Raw genomic sequence first — 19,933 nt, 5'->3', positions numbered from 1 at the left:
TCAGTTTTTAATTCACATGGCTCTCATCAGAAAAGCCCTGAAGGTTCTCATCATCATCTCCACCTGAATATATTATTCACTTGTTCGTGTTCAGACACACACAGTCCCTACATCCACATTCATTTCTGAACGTATGCAAAATAAATTGGACTATAATGTAGCACAGGAAATGCACACACTTGTACGCACCGACCAAAAGCACAATGGTTGTCGCAGTAAAGTATACACATGTTAAAATGACACAAATGTACACATTCATCGTCATACACTAGATGAGATTGGTATGCTTGTGGTCTCGCACACACATACAAGGAGATGTAGACTAGCTAAATGTACACACACACAGAGACACACACACAACCTCACTTCCTCTCCCTCTGTGTTATTATTGCCTGGCTCCATCTGACTGTGACTAAGTGAAGAGCTGTCTTCATTTGTTTCAATCTGAACCACTAATGTTCCCAGTGCCGTAAGCTAGCACCATAGGTCACACACATTAGTCTGACTGCCTCACACACATGTATGTGACTCCTAAAGCAGAGCACAAGCTTTTGTCGTTTTTGCTTTTTGTGCATTTTATGGTGGGCCATTTTTTGTTTTGTTTTTGTTCTTGAAAATATATTATCAGCAAATGAAAGATTGTGTGTTTTGATCAGAATTAGAGGTCGAATGTCTGCACATTGTTTTAGAAAAAACAAAAACGGATGTGTTAAGATGAAACTGAACAGTCACATTAGGTGCCAGAGAAAGCTTTTGTCCCTTTTAAGTCTGTTCATTAGCTTTTTGCTGTATTGCAGTATTTTGTTACCTTAGCTTCTCACTACATAAAACTAAATGTTGGTGAAAAACGAGGTCCAGGTCCATTTGCGTTGCGTCTCCATTGAGTTGCATTGACACAAAAAAGAAATTGTTCATTAGTCAGTTGGAATGTTTACATCGCCTCTATCAAGCATTATGCAAGACTTCTATTTCCAGTTTGTTTTGCGTCAATTTCGAGGTAAAAAGGCGAAAAAATGGGAATAGGCTCTTGGTTTTAAAATAAAAACCTCTGTTGTACTTTAAAAAAATAAAACTTGAAAAGAATTGTGTTTTATTTTCAAGGTTACAGTAGACAACAGCAATGTCCATTTTTACCATGGACAACAAAAGTTTAATTTTGGCAGTACAAAAGCACAACATCATTAACGACACAAAACGTGCATTTTACAAGAACTCAGTGAGGATTGAGTAGGAGAATGGAGTGGGACACGGGGATGACAAAATAAACTACTCCTCGGGGAGCCAGGGGGAGAGGGGATGGACTGGAGACACAACAGAGACAATGTAAACCAACTGAGATGGACTCCCGATGCAACGCAATGGAGATGCATCGAAGATGGACCAGTGTAAATTCAGGGTTAGACACACCAGCCGCTGAGGTCTGGAATCAACCACCCCTGTTAAGCGGTATTACGTCCTGTCATTTATTTATTTTTTTCTTGTGGGATATCCATTTTGGCAAAAAGGAAATTTGCATTTTCTTTACTTTTCTGTTGTTATTGCCTTCAACTCCAAATGTTGTTAACACTGAGATTAATAAAAAAAAAAATATATATATTTTTTATCGGTGGGGCAAATTTTTCCCCCATCTGTACATAGACAAAAGCCAGACATAATGGGGAACAAATTTAGTTAGGAGGGCTATTTCAAGACAATCTCAGGGTTTAAAAAAAAAAATCTTACAAAGTCAGAAATATGAGACAAACGACACCCACCCAAAGAAACATCAAACTGATTCAGCACAGAAGCAGAACCACTTAGAGGAAAGAGGGAGAAGGACAAATTACTTTATGTATTTCATAGAAACTGGAAAAACACTAAAAGCACAACGTTCTATATTAATCTTATCATAAAAAGTGTTGCTTTGAATGTGGAATGGAAGTGTCCCAAACTTTAATTGGTTTAGGCAGTAATGAGCTGCGCTTTAGAAAAATGAGCAGCAGGCGAGGCTTTACATGTGGATCACAATTGTTACGAATAAATTCCAAGTGAATGCATGACATTGAAGTCCTTTAGACAAGATTTCACAATTCGAACAAGCCAAACAAAAAAGATATATTTAGAACTGTGCTTTTCTAGTCTGTCTGTCTGTCTATTTATCTATCTATCTTTTAAACTTTTCCTTTACAGTTTGAAATATTGGTCTTATGAATTTGGTAATGTAAACTTATCTGTAATAATTCTATATATAAAAAAGGACATTGCCTGTGAAGACAACAACCCCACAGTTGCTGAAGCTGCAACTATTGTGCGGCTTTAACTCCAAACGCGATTTCCATGACTTGCGTGTCCAGTGTCACTATTAAGTGATTGTGAAAACACAACAAGAAGTCCTGTGGCAGGATTTTAGCAGTGGGGGCAGCACGACTTGCAAATGGTGATTTTTCTGAACCCAGACATGGCGATAGGGCCCCAAACAAACATGAACAATGATGAGGCTGTCTGCAGCGGTTGTATAAAATATTTTTTTTAAACTTCCTACCTATGATAAAACATTGAATAACTTCCTTACTGGTCCAATTTTAGGCAGCAATTATGTCAAGAATCAAAAGGTTGCCAGTGATTCTAGATAGTCTATTAATTCCCGATTTGATTGAACGTTCAAATTTGACGAACAAAACAAAAAAACCAAGATAAAATAATACTTTTGATACAAGAGACACATTCGGTGTATACACAGGATTATATGCATTAACTGCTATCTTGCTGGCTAAGATCATCCTTCATCAGTTGTCTGTATGCTGGCTACCCTTTTAAAATAATTTCTGAACATTTTTTTTGTGGACTACCTGTTGTTTGTATAGCTTCCTATGATATTCATAGATCTTCTTTCTTTTGGCTTTTAAGGCAGATCCCATTAGAAACTCTGTTGGTGTAGGTCTTATTTGTGTGAACTGGTAGAAGAACATGCTCCACAAGTTTTTAAAAAAAATTTTTTATGTCGCATAATAGTCGAGCCAAGCCAAATACTAAGTTAAAACCCTTCTGTCATCATGGTTTTGTTCATGGAGAAACTTCATTTTTGCTTTGCACCCCAAATCACCAACATCCTGTTAAAGACCACCGCAGGTGCACACATGTGAAAAACAACAGGTCAGCAGACATCTGTACACACACTGTATGCTCTAAAAAGCTCAAAAAATATACAAATATAGCACCAAAGCATAGCTGGAAAATCTAATTAATTTAATAGTAGGTGATGTTTTGTTCAATTAACAGTTGTCTCTGCCGGTGCTGACTGTAATCAGCAGTAGACTGTTCTGTACTTTTTAAATTCTATAGTGTTCTCGTTTCATATTCTTCCCACTTTTGTTGTGCAATGCACAGCTGTGTTTCCACAGCTTCTCATGCATTCACTTATCTTTTTCATTCAAACATTTTATTATAAATCAATGGCCTTTGTTTGTACATTTCTGTGGAATCGAAAAGCTCGGTTCTGCTCTGTAATGAGTTATCCATGGTTTCTTCTGAATATTCCATGTGCTTTCTCTACATTTCTTGAAATTCATCGATTTCCTTACAGCTACAATTGTGCCATCAAACTATGCAATTGTGTGTGTGTGTATGTATGTATGTATGTATGTATGTATGTATGCTGGTTCGAGCCCAAATCAGTCAAATATAGGATCATTTAAAAATAAGTACCTGGTAATCCAAGAACAATAGAATCAGAGATGGAAAATTAGTTAAAATGAAGAATTTTACTCACCTGCTTCGTTTTTGACATATTCTAGTTAGCTTCTTTTTCTGTTTTGAACCACCTCTAAGCTTTTCTGTTTTGTCCTTGAGCTGCATACGTTATTGTGTGTGCATGTTAGCAGTCAGTTGCAGAAAGTTTAGCTTTTTGCCCTCATGTTTTTGACAGTTTAAAACCTAAAGTCTAAAAATGACATTGAGCAGAAATCAAATCCAAGAACTTCCAAGGGGTTTATCTGGCCCTCTTTTCAAAATGTCTAGCTTTATTTCACACTGAATTTATGGGAAATATTTGTATGAGTTTTTTCTACTTTCCTCGATGGCCCAAAGCGCTTTACAGTCACAGTCCCATTCACCCATGCATTCCCACAATGATCGCGGTGCCGCTGCCAAGCACTGGCGCCAACCTATGACCACCAGAGGCAATGTGGGGTTTATTGTCTTGTACAAGGACATTTGGAGAAGACGGTAATCGAGCCTGCTATCTTCTGATCAGAGGCTGGACGCTCCAATTTATGTACAATTTCTGAATTTACCCCTACATTTATCAGGTCGGTTGCACTTCTGTATTTATCAGACAGTTACTCAAGGGGTACGTTGTGGTAATTTAGTCAGAATATTTTTGGAAGAATGGACAAACCGAACCAAAAAGCACTAACAAAGCACACTAAATGTAAAACACTAAATGTTATCATTTTTTCTCCAATAACAAAATTAAATTTATTTGTATAATCAATCCTCATTAATATGTTACAAAGTTAAAAAAAAAAATATGAAAATATTAGCACAACTAAAAGCTCATATAAACCATTAGCCTGTGATTGATTTGCCAAAGATGAACAATTTTATACCATGAAAACTTTTCTTATTTGTCTTTTGGTGTCATGATGCCACATTTGGGCTATTTGGGCACATATAGGGTCTGTGAACGCTTCACCTTTGACGACACAGTTCCTACAAAGACATGGGATGAATGGAAAAGTATAGTTTATAGAGATTTTGGTTCTCCTAGCCTATATCAGGTATAGGATAATTAAAATAACAAATAACAAAAGAATCAGCCTCTATTTACGCTCTAAGCTTACTAATGGGCTTTCAAACAATTTGTCACCCTTAACTGTTAAAGCATTAAATTCCAACTTTCATTCATTTTATTATTTTTATTTCAGTTTTATCAAAAATATGTGTTCTTAAAAGGGTTACTTTTTCAAGTTTCTTGTATTTCTCCTTGGTTTCTACTTGTTTGATCTCATTGGTAAACACGCTCACATGAAAAATATTTGTTTTAAAAGAAAAAATGTTTTTGAATAGAATTTTATATATTCTAAAATGCTAATTTAACTTGATTTGATTTGAATAAATTCAACTGGATTTGATTTTATTCAAATATTTCTTAACCCATAAAGTAGTTCTTTTTTGTTGCTATGAATGTTAATAAGTAACAAAATTGTCATAAAAAAATTGTAGGTTTCTAAATTTAATCAACTAACTGCAACTCCACTTGTGGCGGAGAAACATTTCTTTTAGATTTCTGATGAAAGACAAAATTTGCTTTTTTCTTTTTTGTCCCATTCCTAAAAGCTTTTCATTCAGTTTACTTTTGATGTTTCTTTTCAAAATCTTTCATTTTTGCCATAATATTACAAATATTTATAATTCTAAGGTTAAATCAAACCTACTGTGTTTTTATAATTTGGGTTTGGAAGCAGCATATTTTCTCAAATTCTCTCAGAACAATTCAGAATCATGTTCAAATGCTGCCGTTAGATGTTATATCTGCCTCTGCAGACTTTTCTTTTGCTTTCCTGGCTGTGTTCCGACAGAAATGGAGCTTCTTTTTCTTTCGTTCTCGGCTCTTCCTCACTGGTGCTGCTGCTGTTCTGAAGCTGGAAGTCTTCCTGGCTTCTGGGAGTGTGAGAGGGGCTAATGGGTCCAATGGGAGTGACACCAAACTGTCTTTGATAAATTGTTTTTAAATTACAACATAATTTCATTTGTGCAGCAATTTCCACAAGACTCCTACAGAGAAGCGATTCGGGCTACGTTGGGATTGGCTTACAAACACGCACTCGTGCACTCACACACGCATGCAAATGCGCACACGCACATAAACCCAGAGTTATCTGCTTTGGAGGGGATAGTGTTACATGACCTGCAGCCCGGAGGCAAACCAAATTACTGCCTCCAAACTACTAAAGTGGTCATTAAGGACACTCTCTCTCTCTGTCTCTCTTTGTCTGTCTCTTGCTTGCTCTCTCTTTTTCATCATTTTCTCTAACCCTGTTCCATCATCTTTCTTAATTATTTTTCTTAATCTGTTTTTTTCTCCATTTCATGTTTTCACCCACTCTTTCCTCCCTCCTTTGTGCCTTCTAACTTTGTTTTTCTTTAATTTTTCTTTTTCTCTCAGCTGCTCACTTTTATCTGTCTTCATCTGTTTGCCTCTCTTTCCATTTTTTGTCTGACATCTTCGGCTGCATCTCTCTTTCTCTGTCAGTAAAAGCTGTACACCTTTTTTTTTTTTCTTCCAACAGCATCCCTGCCTGTAACGTTGGCTGTGCCTCATTACATAAATAGGTAGGCGGCGTTAGCAGCAAAAGACTTAAAAAGGAATATTTCATCAGCTGTCTGACATGGGTTTGAAACAGTGAGAAATGTTTTCCTTACTAGGAAAAACTTATATGTGATCCATCACACAAGGTTTATTTCTGTCTCCAGTTTGCCTTCACCTTTAACTTCCACTCTAAAAGCTTTAAACAGACATTACATCATTCACATCAGTTTAAGCCCATCTTGCTGGATCCTTTTCTGGGTTACTTCCACCTCATACAACAGCGTTCATCTCTCACCACTGGGAGGAGCCTCTGCACATGACAGCAGTGATCAAAGGTGTCGCGCCTGAAGGCAAATGCATGCAGATTCCTTTTCTCTCTCATTGTCATGATTGCATTCTGGAGGAGGATTATCAATCTGAGAAGGTGTGAATGGCACAAGACCTTCTGTTATATCTGAATGCTTTCAGCTACAGGTTAATGCTTCTGCAAGGTTATTATTCTTATTCTTTGGGCTTTTGCTTCTTCTTTTGCTCCCGTGACTCTGAAAAAGTTTTATTCTATTTTTTATCCTTTTAAAAAACATCAAAAACACAAAGACATCTACTAAGTACAACACAACTTTTACAATTTTACAACTTCATAAATGGAAAGGAGCAGTTTGAAGACTAAAATTCTTATTTTTTGTCTGCCCCTTAGTCAATCAAAAAATATCTATCTATAAATATACATTTACATGCATAGGCATATCTTAACATGGTCCACCATTGGCTTTTCAAGACCCACACAATAAAGGGGAAACAAAGAAAAACGGACAGTGAAATAAAAAGAAAGATGAATTAACATACACTGATAACCTTTCTCAAACCCCTTAAATTTAATCAGTCCATACATTTTTTTCATGATTTTATTATAAACTGAGCATCTGTATTTTTTTAAATGAAATGGTTAATAAAATATGTGCAGCTTTTTTACGGTTTGTTTATACCAACTATCTTCTTAACCCCTTATATCCCTTTGCTGGAGCGTGCCCTGGCTACTGTTGAGTGAAGGGTGGGGTACACCCTGGACAGGTCGCCACTCCGCTGCAGGGCACATAATCACTGCAACACACTTCTAGAGACAGTTTAGATTCACTAAATAACCTATGAAGCATGTTTTTGGACTGTGCGAGGAGTGCATGCATGCTAAAGGAGAACATGCAAACTCCACCCCTTACAGGTCTCAGCTGAGATTTGAACCATGGCCTTCTTGCTGTGACGCGAGAGCACTAACCACAGTGCCACTGTGCCGCCTGCGTTCAAACCATTTGGACAAAAAAAAACCTATACACAGAGAAACAAATTTTTTTTTTTTTTTGAAAAAGGTGTGGAATGCAGGCTCTGGCAGAAGAAGGGGCTACAAAAAGCAGGCGTATCAGTGAAGCTTTACTTTTTCATGGCTACCTACAACGCTGCTGCAGTGTCCTAATAGCAGCAAAATCTACCGGTCACTACTACTACGTTAAGTACCACTGCTCCTGCTCTTTCAACTGTTACATCAGAACAGCCTCTGTCTGCTGTACTGAAGCAATTACAACAGTAAAAGCACTCTTTAGAACTGTAAAATATTCTACACTCCACTGTTGGCTCTTTGACAGTTAAGGTTATTTTTCTTCTGTAGCTCAAACTACCAAATAGCTTTAAACATCCTGCCTACTCAAAGGCCAACTTCAGGCTGGTTCATGCTTAGAAGGGAGCAGGCACATTTTGTTTCACATGTACAGCTGAGAGAGCAAGAATAATGGTCTTTCTGGCCAGAACATTTCCACAGAACTCCACCAGAAACCTCAAGTTTTGCATGGCAGAAGGGAAAACGTTAGGATAAAGTCATGTGTTAGAAACTAACTGGATATTTAGGAATGGGTTACTAAGACGGTATTGAGAGACATTTTCATAGTAAATTGATAAAAGCTCTTAGACCTTTTAGAGACACAAAAGCCAAGCCTTTTTGTTAACATTACAAATCAGCTTTAAAAAAAGAAAACACAGCATTATTCTCAGTTGAATTGAAGAAAAGTTAGTTAACACTATGTTTCTGTCATATTTTCCAACTTTGTAACTTACAGAAACTAGATCATTTAATTGTATTTGTTTTTTTATCAATGAACTTGTCCTACTTTTCTTGGATATTAGGACACTGGCCTGGAAAGGCTAGGGTTCTCTTTGCTGTTGTAACTCTGTGTCTTTTGACATCCGGTTTCTCAGCTTCAGATTTAATGTCCGTTATATGAAAATTATCTATTTTTGTTGCTTGTTGGACTTTTCCCCCATTTTATTTTTACTCTGAATGTGTTTTCTTTTGAACCTCAGCAAAGCTTTGTTTCATTACATTCCCTTTTGCTTGATGTGATGTCTGAAAGAATTTGGATTACCTTTAGTTTTATTCAGATAACAAAGCTAAAGTTTAGGTTCATTTGAACCTCATGGATTCAGAGCAATAGATCATCTATCCCATTCCGTCTATAAGTTCACTGCCTGACAAATAAATACATAAACTAACAATGTATTAAACACATTTGTGAAATATAGAATGCCTTTTCATTTCATTAAAATTTGAACCAAATGCAATTTAATGTTTTTTTGTGTGTTATAATTTTTAATTGGATATTTTTTTTTTCAAAAGAGGTAATTAGTTATCACAGTTAACTAACTAAATTTGTTTAGATAAATAACCCTAATAAACCTCTCTTAAGCAATGGTGGCCATGAAGCTGAAGTGCCTCTGTAATTGCAAATGAAACCAGTAATTACTGTTTTTTTCTGCTGTGAAGAAATAAATGAACGAATGGAATCTCTCACAAACAAAGCCAGATGCAATCATTATTTTTTTAACTAAATCATTCCGCATTTTCCAATGTGGAACAACTTAAAAAAAATTAAAAAATATGTATTTTCTTTTTTTTTTAAGTTGTCAAACATTTAGAAAACCCCTCACCCCAAGTGTAGGACCGCCGTTATTCAGGTTCAGGTCATTTATTCCCACTCCCATCAGACTGCACTACTTCTTTATGTAAATAGGTCATCAAATGTATTTATTTTTGTAACTATTTCTTTATTAACTTATTTGTTTGTTTGGTGATTTGTGTGTTTTTCTCTTGAGCTGTCCTGATGGTTGAATTTCTTCTCTTAGTTTAGTGAAGTTCAATTCAAACACACACAATACAGATACATACATATGATTAAAAGGTTTTAATATGTGGTTGATTTTACATTTATACATATTTTTTGTAGAATTTTCTTATTAAGAAAACCTAAAGTTTTCTAGTTCCTACACTGATAAAGATTAACAGGGATCCTTAAATAAACAAATAAACACATTTGAATTTCTTTTTCATTAAATAAGAATTATTTTGTCACTTGTTTGTTTTAAACAAAATAGTATTTTCAAACATCAATATAAGTGATTTTTTTAATTTTGAAACAATTTTATAATTTGATGTGATTAACAACTTACCTCAGACGGATTGATCTGGTTGGAAGATTATATTTCAAAAAAGTTCATAATGTAATTTGTTGAAGGAATGCATATATTTTTATTATCATTCCAACTGCTGAATAAAACTGTTTAAATGCTGTGTGACCCCCACGTCAACTTCTGCCTTAACGTGCTTGACTATTGAAGAATTTGTGATTTTTATAAAAGAATTTGACATGAACCTGTTTTGACCCTTTATGAAACTCCAACAAGCTTCGAATCAACAAGTGTACTTATAAGGATTTATCGCGCGATCTTTAGACTAACCCCTCCCATATTATAAGGGAATCTTAAACTTAATAAAGAGAGGAGGGCGAGCAGACGGGCCTCAGAGTAGTTAGGCAGATGTCACTGCGTCTTCGTCTGTCTTTCTTTCCTTTCATGAAAAATCGTACTGGGCCTCCCGACCGCTTGGTAAGCTTGGTATGATTATATTAGTATTAGCATAGTATTTAAATTGAGTTTTGCAAAATGACTTAAACTTGTAAACGTTTAGGCATTTGAGTGGATCTGTGGACGTCGACTAAGACAATGAATATCCTATGACTTCTAAAGGCTCTAAAAAATGTATAGATAAACTTTTGTGATATTTATTCAATGTTTTCATATATTTTATTTTAAAGCTTTTAAAGTTTACCAAGATTTTTTAGTTGCTTAGAGAGCTGTAATTTCTATTTGACATAGTTGAAATACATTTAACCATCACTAGAAGTTCACTCTAGTACCGTTACTAAGCTTTCATTGCACCAGGCTGCAATTTCACATTTTTTTGTAAATGATGCCTAAAAAATAAAAATAAAAGTTTGATATTTCAATGACTTAGTTGTCAATGCACAATTTCTGCATACTGGAACTACAACTTAGCAGCAGCTGTTAGCGTATCAAAGGCTATATTGCCATGCAACATCCACCTGTGTCTTATGCTCCTTCAGAAGACTTGGTTTATCTGGAGGGGGTTGCTGAGGGCTTAGTAAAAGCTCACAGCAAAGCTAGTCACTCACCTGATGTAAGGTAGTCAGTTAACAGAACCCCAATGATGTGTTTTATGGGGTATTGTATTTTTCTGGATCTAAATACATGCATATAGCATAAAGGCGAGCTAAATGGTAACTACAAAAATAGATTTAACATGGAAAACTTAGGCACAGCCTTTTTTCTTTTTACTTTTTTAAACGATGAAAACATATTTTCTTCGCTGATGTTTAATTTGAGAGTGTAATTTATGTTGATTTTTCTTTAAAACTGTCCTGGGTATAACATTCATCACCTCCCACTTTTGATATCTTTTCCTGTATGCAAGACTGGATCACATAGTATAGGCACATCGTTATTTTTAGGCAATTTAATGTGTGCATTTAACTCCAAGTATCAGCAATTTATGTTTCCACCTAAACTCTATTCACACCTTAGCTCCAAGCCCAACCAAAAATCCCAGAACTGATCTTTTGCGACAATAACAGGGGATTCGATTTAACCATAATGACTGCTAGTCCTGACATGGTAAGTAATTATCTAGGAAAGGCTTTATGAATGAGGTTAACACACACATGCGCGCACAGATGCCCTTGTGTGTGAAAGGATTCAAACATAAACCTGTTATGTCCTACATATGCTACAAACAGCCGTAGGCCTCGGTTTGCTCGTTAAACACATTTTACAGCAATGAATGTGAAAGTAAATTACTGTAGGAGGTTTGTTCTCTGCCAACAAGTAACATTTGCATTGTTCACCGCTGGCACTGTAAACATCAACCTTTTTTCGCTCATGTCTGTTTTAATTCACATGAAGCAATTAGGCTGAACTGCGTATAGACTGTAATAGGCCTGTATTTAAATTTGTATAATACCTCATAGAAAAGTGTGCTGTTTTCAGATGGACATAACGATCACTACCTATATAATCTTTTTCTTTAAATGATTTAAAATACATTTCATAATGCATCCAGAAGGAGGCACACTGCAGCGCTTTCATGTCCCGAGTCCCATTAAATACAGTGGGTTGTGTTAAAAAGGGAATCTGGCATGAAGACGAAGCCAAATTAGTTTGACGGATCACAAACAGAACCTCCATAGAGGATTGTTTGTAGACCGGGTTAACAACTGGTGGTGTTGACCCACAGGGTGCTTGTAAAAATCGGACTGCTGTTGGTCAAAGAAGTAAAGGAAAAAGCAGTTTGGTAGGCAGACCAAGAAAAGAAAAGGCAAGAGTGTAGGATTTTGAGTTTTTCTGTGAAGTCTACTTTTCATCCTGGATAGTCCCATAGCAGAAAATAGTTTTAACAAAGTTCATCTGGACAAAATGTTAAACAGTAAGAATTGAAAAAGCTTCTTGAATAAGAGGTCCTTTTGGATCCTCCACGGATCCTCTGGTTGAGGGGAGATTGTTTTTATTTTTTAGTTTTTTGTGCTACTTATATAAAAAAAATAAAAAAAGCTCCTGTGGTTGTTTTTTGTTGTACAAACAACAGAAATATTGCATAAAGGTGCACAAGCATATCTTATCTAAGAAACGAGAGCATTGCAAGGTCTTTCATGTTTCTGCAGACAGAAGACCTTGCCTTACTGTTTCTAATTTCCAACCAAACAAAATAATGCAGGACTTCAGAAAACCGGAGGGTGATTACTAGTACCTTTGAATAAAAAAAAAAACAGAATTTAATTTGGTACTTTACCCTCTAGGATGTCTAAATAATGATGATACAATGCTGCTGTGACCTTTCATGCAGTCAAGAAATCAAAACGAATAAGCGCTAGTTTGAAACTCAAGAGTTTCAAAATCCAAATGACGACAATATTCTTTTTTGGCTTTAAAGATCATGTTTGTAGATAGACTAACTGCAAACATTTGTTTCTATTAAATAAAAAAATAAAAGAACTCTTTAAAATGTAAAGACTTTTTCCAATAGCTTTTACATACTTTTGTAACCCTTGTGCTATAATCCTAGGCACTTTACCATTGGGAGTTGGGTCATCTAGACCCACTAGACAGTGCTCTGAACCTTTTCTCTTCAATGATTTGTGATGAAATCTTTCCACCCTTATCCACCTTTGTCCTGGTAGGAATAACACGTCAATGTAAGGGTGGGGTCATCTAAGATAGCACAAGGGGATTATTATTAAGGGAAAAATATATATATATATATATATATATTTTTTTTTTTTTTCTGATTCAGGAGCAGCTTTTCCAGAATTACCGCAAACCTCTGGCATGCAGGTGCCAGGAGTGGACACATGAGAAAAGTCTCAATTCTACTATGACCTTATTTTTATTGTATTATTTTTTATAGACTGTGCAATTAAAAACTTTATGTCGTGTCGTTGAAACAGAGTTAGAAAAGACGCTGTGCTGCTAAAATCCGCTTGCTTACTCAAAATAAGGGTTAAAAAAAACTTCACGAAGATGTAAAAAGGAATTATCTTTCTTTGCACCTTCATTTGATTGAAGGACCACCACTTCCAGTTGACTCCCACTGTGTGGGTGTGCGTTTGTGTAAGTGTGAATGCTGGTCATGTCCAGGCAAATGACCTCTCCTGGGGCAGTGGCTACTGTCTTTGCTTTATGACTTGTCATAAAAGTGCCTTATGCACACACAGGATCAAGCACAAGAGAACAGAAGAACTCCTTGGAGGCCTTTACATTGTTAGAGATATACTGTGTGAAGTCACAGTGTGTGAGTGTGTGTTTGTGTCGGTGAATTTAAGGCACACTTTTCCTCTCCTCTCTGGGAGTTGGTTGTCTTTTTCTGTTTCCGTGAAGAGGTTGACTGAATTTCCCCATAAGTTTAGAATATTAACCCCTATTTTCAGAAAAAAATAAAATAAAGTAAGAAAAAAGATACTTTTTCTTGATACTCACAGACTTTTCCCGAAGAGTCGGGCTCTGGGAAACAATGAACTGCTGGACCTTTTTAAAAGAACGCTTCGCATCTCTCCTGAACCCAAAGACACCTTGAGGTCTTTTGGCTTCTTTGGTTGATCTCCAAACATGACTGTATGCCTGATATAACCAGCACCATGGAATTTCCATAAGGGAGTCTTGTCTGAACGCCTGGAGAAGTGGACTGCAGACAGAAGGTTAAAACTCAATTCTTCTTGCTTTCTAAATTGAAATTCTGAAATTTTATCCAGTCAGTTATTGTGACTCCTATCCACTAAGCAGAAATTTTATGTTTAAAAGATCCCCCACAAACAATAAAAGCTCTTTTTTTTTCTTATTGACAAGATGTTTTTTTTTTTTTTGGAAGGTATTGATTCATTTTAATAACAATTTGATGCATATCATAAATTGTAGTTGCTGATCAGGTTCATAATAGATGTTGTGTCATGTTGAACAATATAATTCAACAACATTCTAGTTTCATGAAGTTCAGCTCACTGTTGCCTTTCCACAACAAAATAATCCAAACAGAAAATTCAACCACACTGTATGGTCACATGTCCTTGTAAAATACAAAGTGTTTCCACACACTGGACTGATATGTTGGCTTGATAAGGTTTTGCTGCCATCACGTGTGTTGTCGTGTGTTTTTATGTCATAGTAAAAAAAAAAAAAAGTGCCATGACTAAATCTAAATGGTATTTTCCAATATTAATATGATCAATATTGAAACATTTTTAAAATGGAATAGAAATTACCAACTTACCTTAGAAAGATCGATCGAGTAGGACTGCAGGAATATAAATTAATTCATTGATTATGTCGATTAAGTGTTACACCCGAACTAATTTTATCGCCAAGTTGAGTATAAATTGGTACAGAACAACGTTTATCATGCTAATCCATTTTCAAATGTTACAAAGAATTTCAAAAAGTTCAGACCCTTCTGTAACATTTCCCTTTCCAGCTAAGCGTTTCCTTTCTGTACCGACTACTATGTTAAATGGTCAGATCTTACTCCAACAATAAATAATAGATTGTAAATAGTTTGTACCTATAACATGTAAAAATAACATTTTGAGATTGAGTAGCTGGTGGGTTGACCAATGGGTCGCAACGTGACTTCAAACGTTATCTTGTCCTAGCTATTTCCAGTTTCAAAAAGTTGTTCAGTTGGGCGAAGCAAAATCTAGACATTTTGCCCCTCCCACTTCAGGCTTCATTTTAACTTTGGAGAGTTCAATGGGTGACGACAGAAATAATCGTCCAACTATATGTGTTAATGGTCAACACTGTCCAGTTCATGTGCATTTACAATGCATGGCTATGGTCCATTTAAACTGAGAGGACTATGAAGGAAACATTATATAGCAAACAGAGCCGTGCAAAAATAAATTACAAATTACAGTGTTTCTTCTTGTAAAGAAGAATACATTTAAAGTTGGAGGTGTCAAACATAAATCAACTGAAATCATGATTTGTACACGTATGTAGTTTGAAAGGCAAAATGTTGATATAAAGAAGACACAATTGTGGCTACACTTTTACTGGAACACTAAGAAAGATGAAGCTCAGGATCATTGCCTCATATGTTGTTTTGGGCGGCCGTGGTGCAGCGGTAGGGCGGTCGACCCATGATCATAAGATTGCAGGTTCGATTCCCGCCTTGCACGCTCATGAGTCGAAGTGTCCTTGGGCAAGACACTGAACCCCACCTTGCCTCTGGTGGTAGGCGGGCGCCTGTGTTTGGCAGCGGAGCTGCCACCAGTGTGTGAATGTGTGAGTGAATGTGTGTGTGGCCGGGTGAATGGGTCTGTGACTGTAAAGCGCTTTGTCCTTGTAGGAAGAAAGGCGCTATATAAGTACACGCCATTTACCATTTACCATATGTTATGGACATATTGGTATGAGAATTGACACAATGAGAGGAAATAAAATGTTCAAATTAGCGTTCTTGTTGTCCCTTAGGACACTTAAGTTGAACATAAACTGTTTACATAATTAAAATACAATTACTGTCTTACTTTTTTCAACACAGGCAGTTTGGCACGTGTGCCGACTACGTGGGTCAACAAAGGAGCAAATCTGAGATCAACATAATCAAAACAGGTTCGGGAAGGGATGTTTGGAGAATAAGGTAGGACTCATTTATTTAAGTTGTATTTAAAATGTGAGCACTGTTAAAAATGAGTTTACTCGGGTTCATTTCCGTCGCTTGTGGTCAAAAATTGGATCAAACGCCTCGAAGTATGGTACATTTTTAGGTCTGTGCTGGAGAAACAGGGGAGCAGCCATCAGTGTGAAAATATTGTCAATACTGGAATGTCTAAAATCACACCTGAGGAAACATCCTCGGACAGCAGGGAACTTATTTAAAAACTTATTATAAAAATAATCACATCTGAGACAACAGAGAGAGAAAAGAAGTGTTGACTATTGATTAGATGGCAACTGATGGAAAGGAAGGCATGCAATGAAATAAAAGCAGACGAGGAAAGGCTCAGCCTCTGTGTGTCACAACAGAAAACACACAAACATGCAGAAACTCTTGCGCACAGTGACATGGTAAAGACACAAATAGAAAGTCAATAATAGTATAAGAGGGCACAGAGCACTGGGAAATGAGAACACAGACGCACACTCACACTGTCTCCTCTGTATTGAACCTGGTGTAGCCTATTGATTGGAGTGCTTGATAAAAGAGTGGAGCTGCTGAGAAATGTGGGGACTGAGGGCTTGAGTGATGGAAAAAATGGGTAAAATGGTCAAAAAATTCAGAGGGAATATCTCTTTTAAGAGGTGCTTTAAGTCAACGGTGAGCATTCCCTGAAAGGAATTGTTACCAATATCCTCAGAGAATCGGTGTGTTTATTTTATTAATACAGCTCATTGTAAAGTTGATTGACTTTTTATTCCGGCAACATGCAGATGACTAAGAAATCTTTGAATGGGTATCAAGTGATGCTACCGTCCGAGGTTTGGGTTAAACATTGAACATTTATACCATTAAAATCCAAACAGCATCATAGATTTAAGTCGATAAAGGCAAAAAACAAAACAAAAACAAACAAAAAAAAAACAATCTTGATGGAGAAATCTTCATACTTGGATAAAAATGTTACCAGTCGGGAGAAATTAAAAGACAAGTCTTTGTAAAACAATTTTACTCAATTAATTTCAATCTGACGAAAAGACAGTAACATTTTATATAAAATAAAAATAAATAAAAATTTCTAAGTAAGAGTTAAAATGGTTTAAAAATATTGCAACATCTTAGATAATGCAAACAAATGGTTGCTAACAACTATAGTGCTATTAAAATACAGATACTTTTTTTTAAAATACAGATCAATACATGAATCATCAGTAAACATAGCACTCAAAGTTTATCTTAAATTCTAAAAAAAAAAAAAAACATACAAAACTATCTTCTCAACAGCAGTGGTTGACAGTCCAGACCATACAAAGTTTAGAAAAGGCAAAAATCCTAGAACTGCATCTCAAGACTCGTCTGCACTTGCACAAACACGTTGTCAGCTTTTCTCCTCTTCAGTTTTTAGACAAAACCTTGCCTCGCTTTATAAAATATCTCTGTGCTAACAACAAAACTTACATTGTGACAGCTAACTGTATATTGACATAATGGAGTTAGGCAGCTAGTTTCTGACAGTTTCCAAAGCTAGTGGTGTGGGAGACACCAGGTTTGTGTTGAATTATTGATAAGTGATATTTATAATTGGTGTTGATCCCATCGGTTTTCAGTATAGTAACTGACTAAGTAGAGGTTTTTGTGCAATATCCTGTTTAAATGTTCTCTCCCAGTTTCACCCTATAGTTGCTGCTGTATAAGCATTTTTTTTATTTAACCTTTATTTATCCACACTGAGGTAATGCCCCCTTTTTCTTTCTAGCATAAAAGCGTACCACAATTATCAACAAAACACCGAAAGACTGGCTCTATAAAACGTAACAAATTTATTCACAAGAAAAATAAATTCATTCATTTTTCAGATTAAGAACACATTTCGTATTTACAACTGTGGACTGGCAAAGGAAGGAAGGAAAAAGGTTATAAGAATAAGAAATAAATTGAATTTAATCAGAAGAAAAAACACAATAAAATATGAGGAAAAGGTTCAACAGCCCAAACTATAATATAAAATCACAAAGGCATTTGTACAAAGACCAACTTTAGAGCAAAAAACAAACAAAAACAAAAACAGAGAATAACAATTAAAACAAGTAATTCTCAATCCACCAATTGCACTAACTATACAGTAAGCGAAAATATACTCTGTGGTAAAACTTTTCATAAAAAAGATAATTGGACAATCAATAGATATTAACACACTTGAAAGAGTTAAAAAAAAAAAAGGCTGGGTGCTCAGTTGGCTGCGTGGTGGGACTGGTGCATGGGAAATCAGGGTTTGATTCCAAGGAGCCCCAATGAGCTTTATCCAGTGTGCGTCTTTGGACAAGATCCCCCTGTGCCAGTCCCCAGCCCGGATAAAATATAGGCTTACTATCTGGCATAGAAATCTCTGCCAAACCACCTGTGCAAGTGAGTGAAAGCTGATTCGCTATAGCGACCCCTGATGGGAAATGCCGAAAGGTGAACAACCACAACATTTGGAAGAGACATGACAAGGTCAAAGTCATACCAAGTATTATGTTACTATCCAATTAATTACAAATATTTCAATGAAGCTCAGTTTGATATTGATTTTTTCCTCAAATTCTAATCATTAATATTAGGTTATTATAATATTAATGAGAAATAACATTAAGGAATTTTGGTGTAATTTACCATTTATACTTGAATACAATGAAAGAGCTTGATTCTGTAAAGGCATCCAGCTATAGAGACACAAAAGCAGATGCACACACACTTACACAGCTGCCATGAAAAAGTGACAGTAAAGTAATAAACGTGGCAATGACTTCTGGATTAATGGATGAGACAGAAAGCAGACCGACCAAATGTCATCTGTGAAGAAAAATACCCTGTGCACCTGGAATATCCTCCAGCAGGCTAGTCTAATCGCTGAGTAACTAAAAGGCATTGCTCTGGGTCAACCAGGCCACCTTTACCACATGATTTTATCGGACATGAAAGTTTAGTTGCTGTAGGTCAGAAAGTATCACACATGTGAGGCAACTTTATGAAGGGCAGATGATGTATTTAACCACAGAGTAACTGTTCATGAAACCCAAACATATGGGAATCTGACATGCCTGATGTGTGAATGTGGTGATAGACTTGTATTGATTCTCCCAGCATTTTTCATTTGCAGCAGCATCTTAAAAGCTTGAGGCTGGATGAAATAGAGAATTTGCATATCTGGTTGATTTTCTTGGGGTTAAGAGATAGCGCCATCTCAAGGGCTTCAAACAGAACTTCTGGGTCAGACTAACTTAAACTCAGAGTGGCTTCTGGTTTATTCTAGATTTTGGACCACTTGTTCTCCCCAGAGGGGGTTCAGGTTAGGCAGCTGAACACTGATGCTTATGAGACATACTTTCATGATGTTGTTGAGGTTCTTTTTTTTTCACAATTTAATTTGATCAAACTTAAGCCTGACGTCATTGTTCCAAGTACTTATGTCTTCAGAATTTCTAATTTACTAAAATGATTCATCACCTCTAAAGTTTCTGGAGGGAAAAAAAATCCACCTATTCCCTGTGCAGAAACTGGATCTTTAGAGGATATTATCTTAAATAATATCAAAGACATACTGTGTTGATGCCTTGTAAATAAACTTCAACCTCATAAAAATGACAGAAATTGTTGAGTTTGGAACCAAACAGGCAAAACCACCTAGGTGCTGCAGAAAAAAATGAAGTGGGTCGAGTTAGTCTTATGGGGTCTGGCCAACTGAAGCACAGTCCAGCGCAACTTGATCCACTTTTTTGACATTATCCGTCACTGAACTCGCGGGACAATGTGGATAGAAAAGAAACACAGGCTATAATGATGTGACTTGGTTTGTCCTACAGCAGCTGAGCTTGTTGATCAGGGATGGTTTTACTTTGTTGAAGGGATTTTTAAAATGTTTTAATATTATATCTTTACACATCAATTAGACTTTGGATTTTTGATGTCTAATCTTTTTATACACCCTTTAGATTTTGTGTATGTCAAGTCAATTTTTAGTTGCAGCTCATAAACCAGAGATGGTCCATCACTATGTGGTGCAGAACTCCACAGATGGTTTGCGTCTGACCATTTTGACAGAAATGTATTTGAATCAATCA

At 36.2% G+C, this 19,933-nt stretch overlaps 1 long non-coding RNA gene across 1 annotated transcript in view; it reads left to right on the top strand.

The window, feature by feature from the left end:
• Nucleotides 1-19,933, top strand: part of LOC111947437 — a 98,040-nt gene that overhangs the window by 36,999 nt on the left and 41,108 nt on the right. Inside the window, exon 2 of the long non-coding RNA XR_002873278.1 lies at nt 15,717-15,815. This is a non-coding gene — a long non-coding RNA (uncharacterized LOC111947437). The remainder of the gene's footprint in view (nt 1-15,716; nt 15,816-19,933) is intronic.

This window comes from Oryzias latipes, chromosome 1, assembly GCF_002234675.1.
Source record: "Oryzias latipes chromosome 1, ASM223467v1".
Classification (NCBI taxonomy): Eukaryota; Metazoa; Chordata; class Actinopteri; order Beloniformes; family Adrianichthyidae; genus Oryzias; species Oryzias latipes.
Note: the sequence above shows the minus strand (reverse complement) of the source record. Positions and strands in the feature narration are given on the sequence as shown.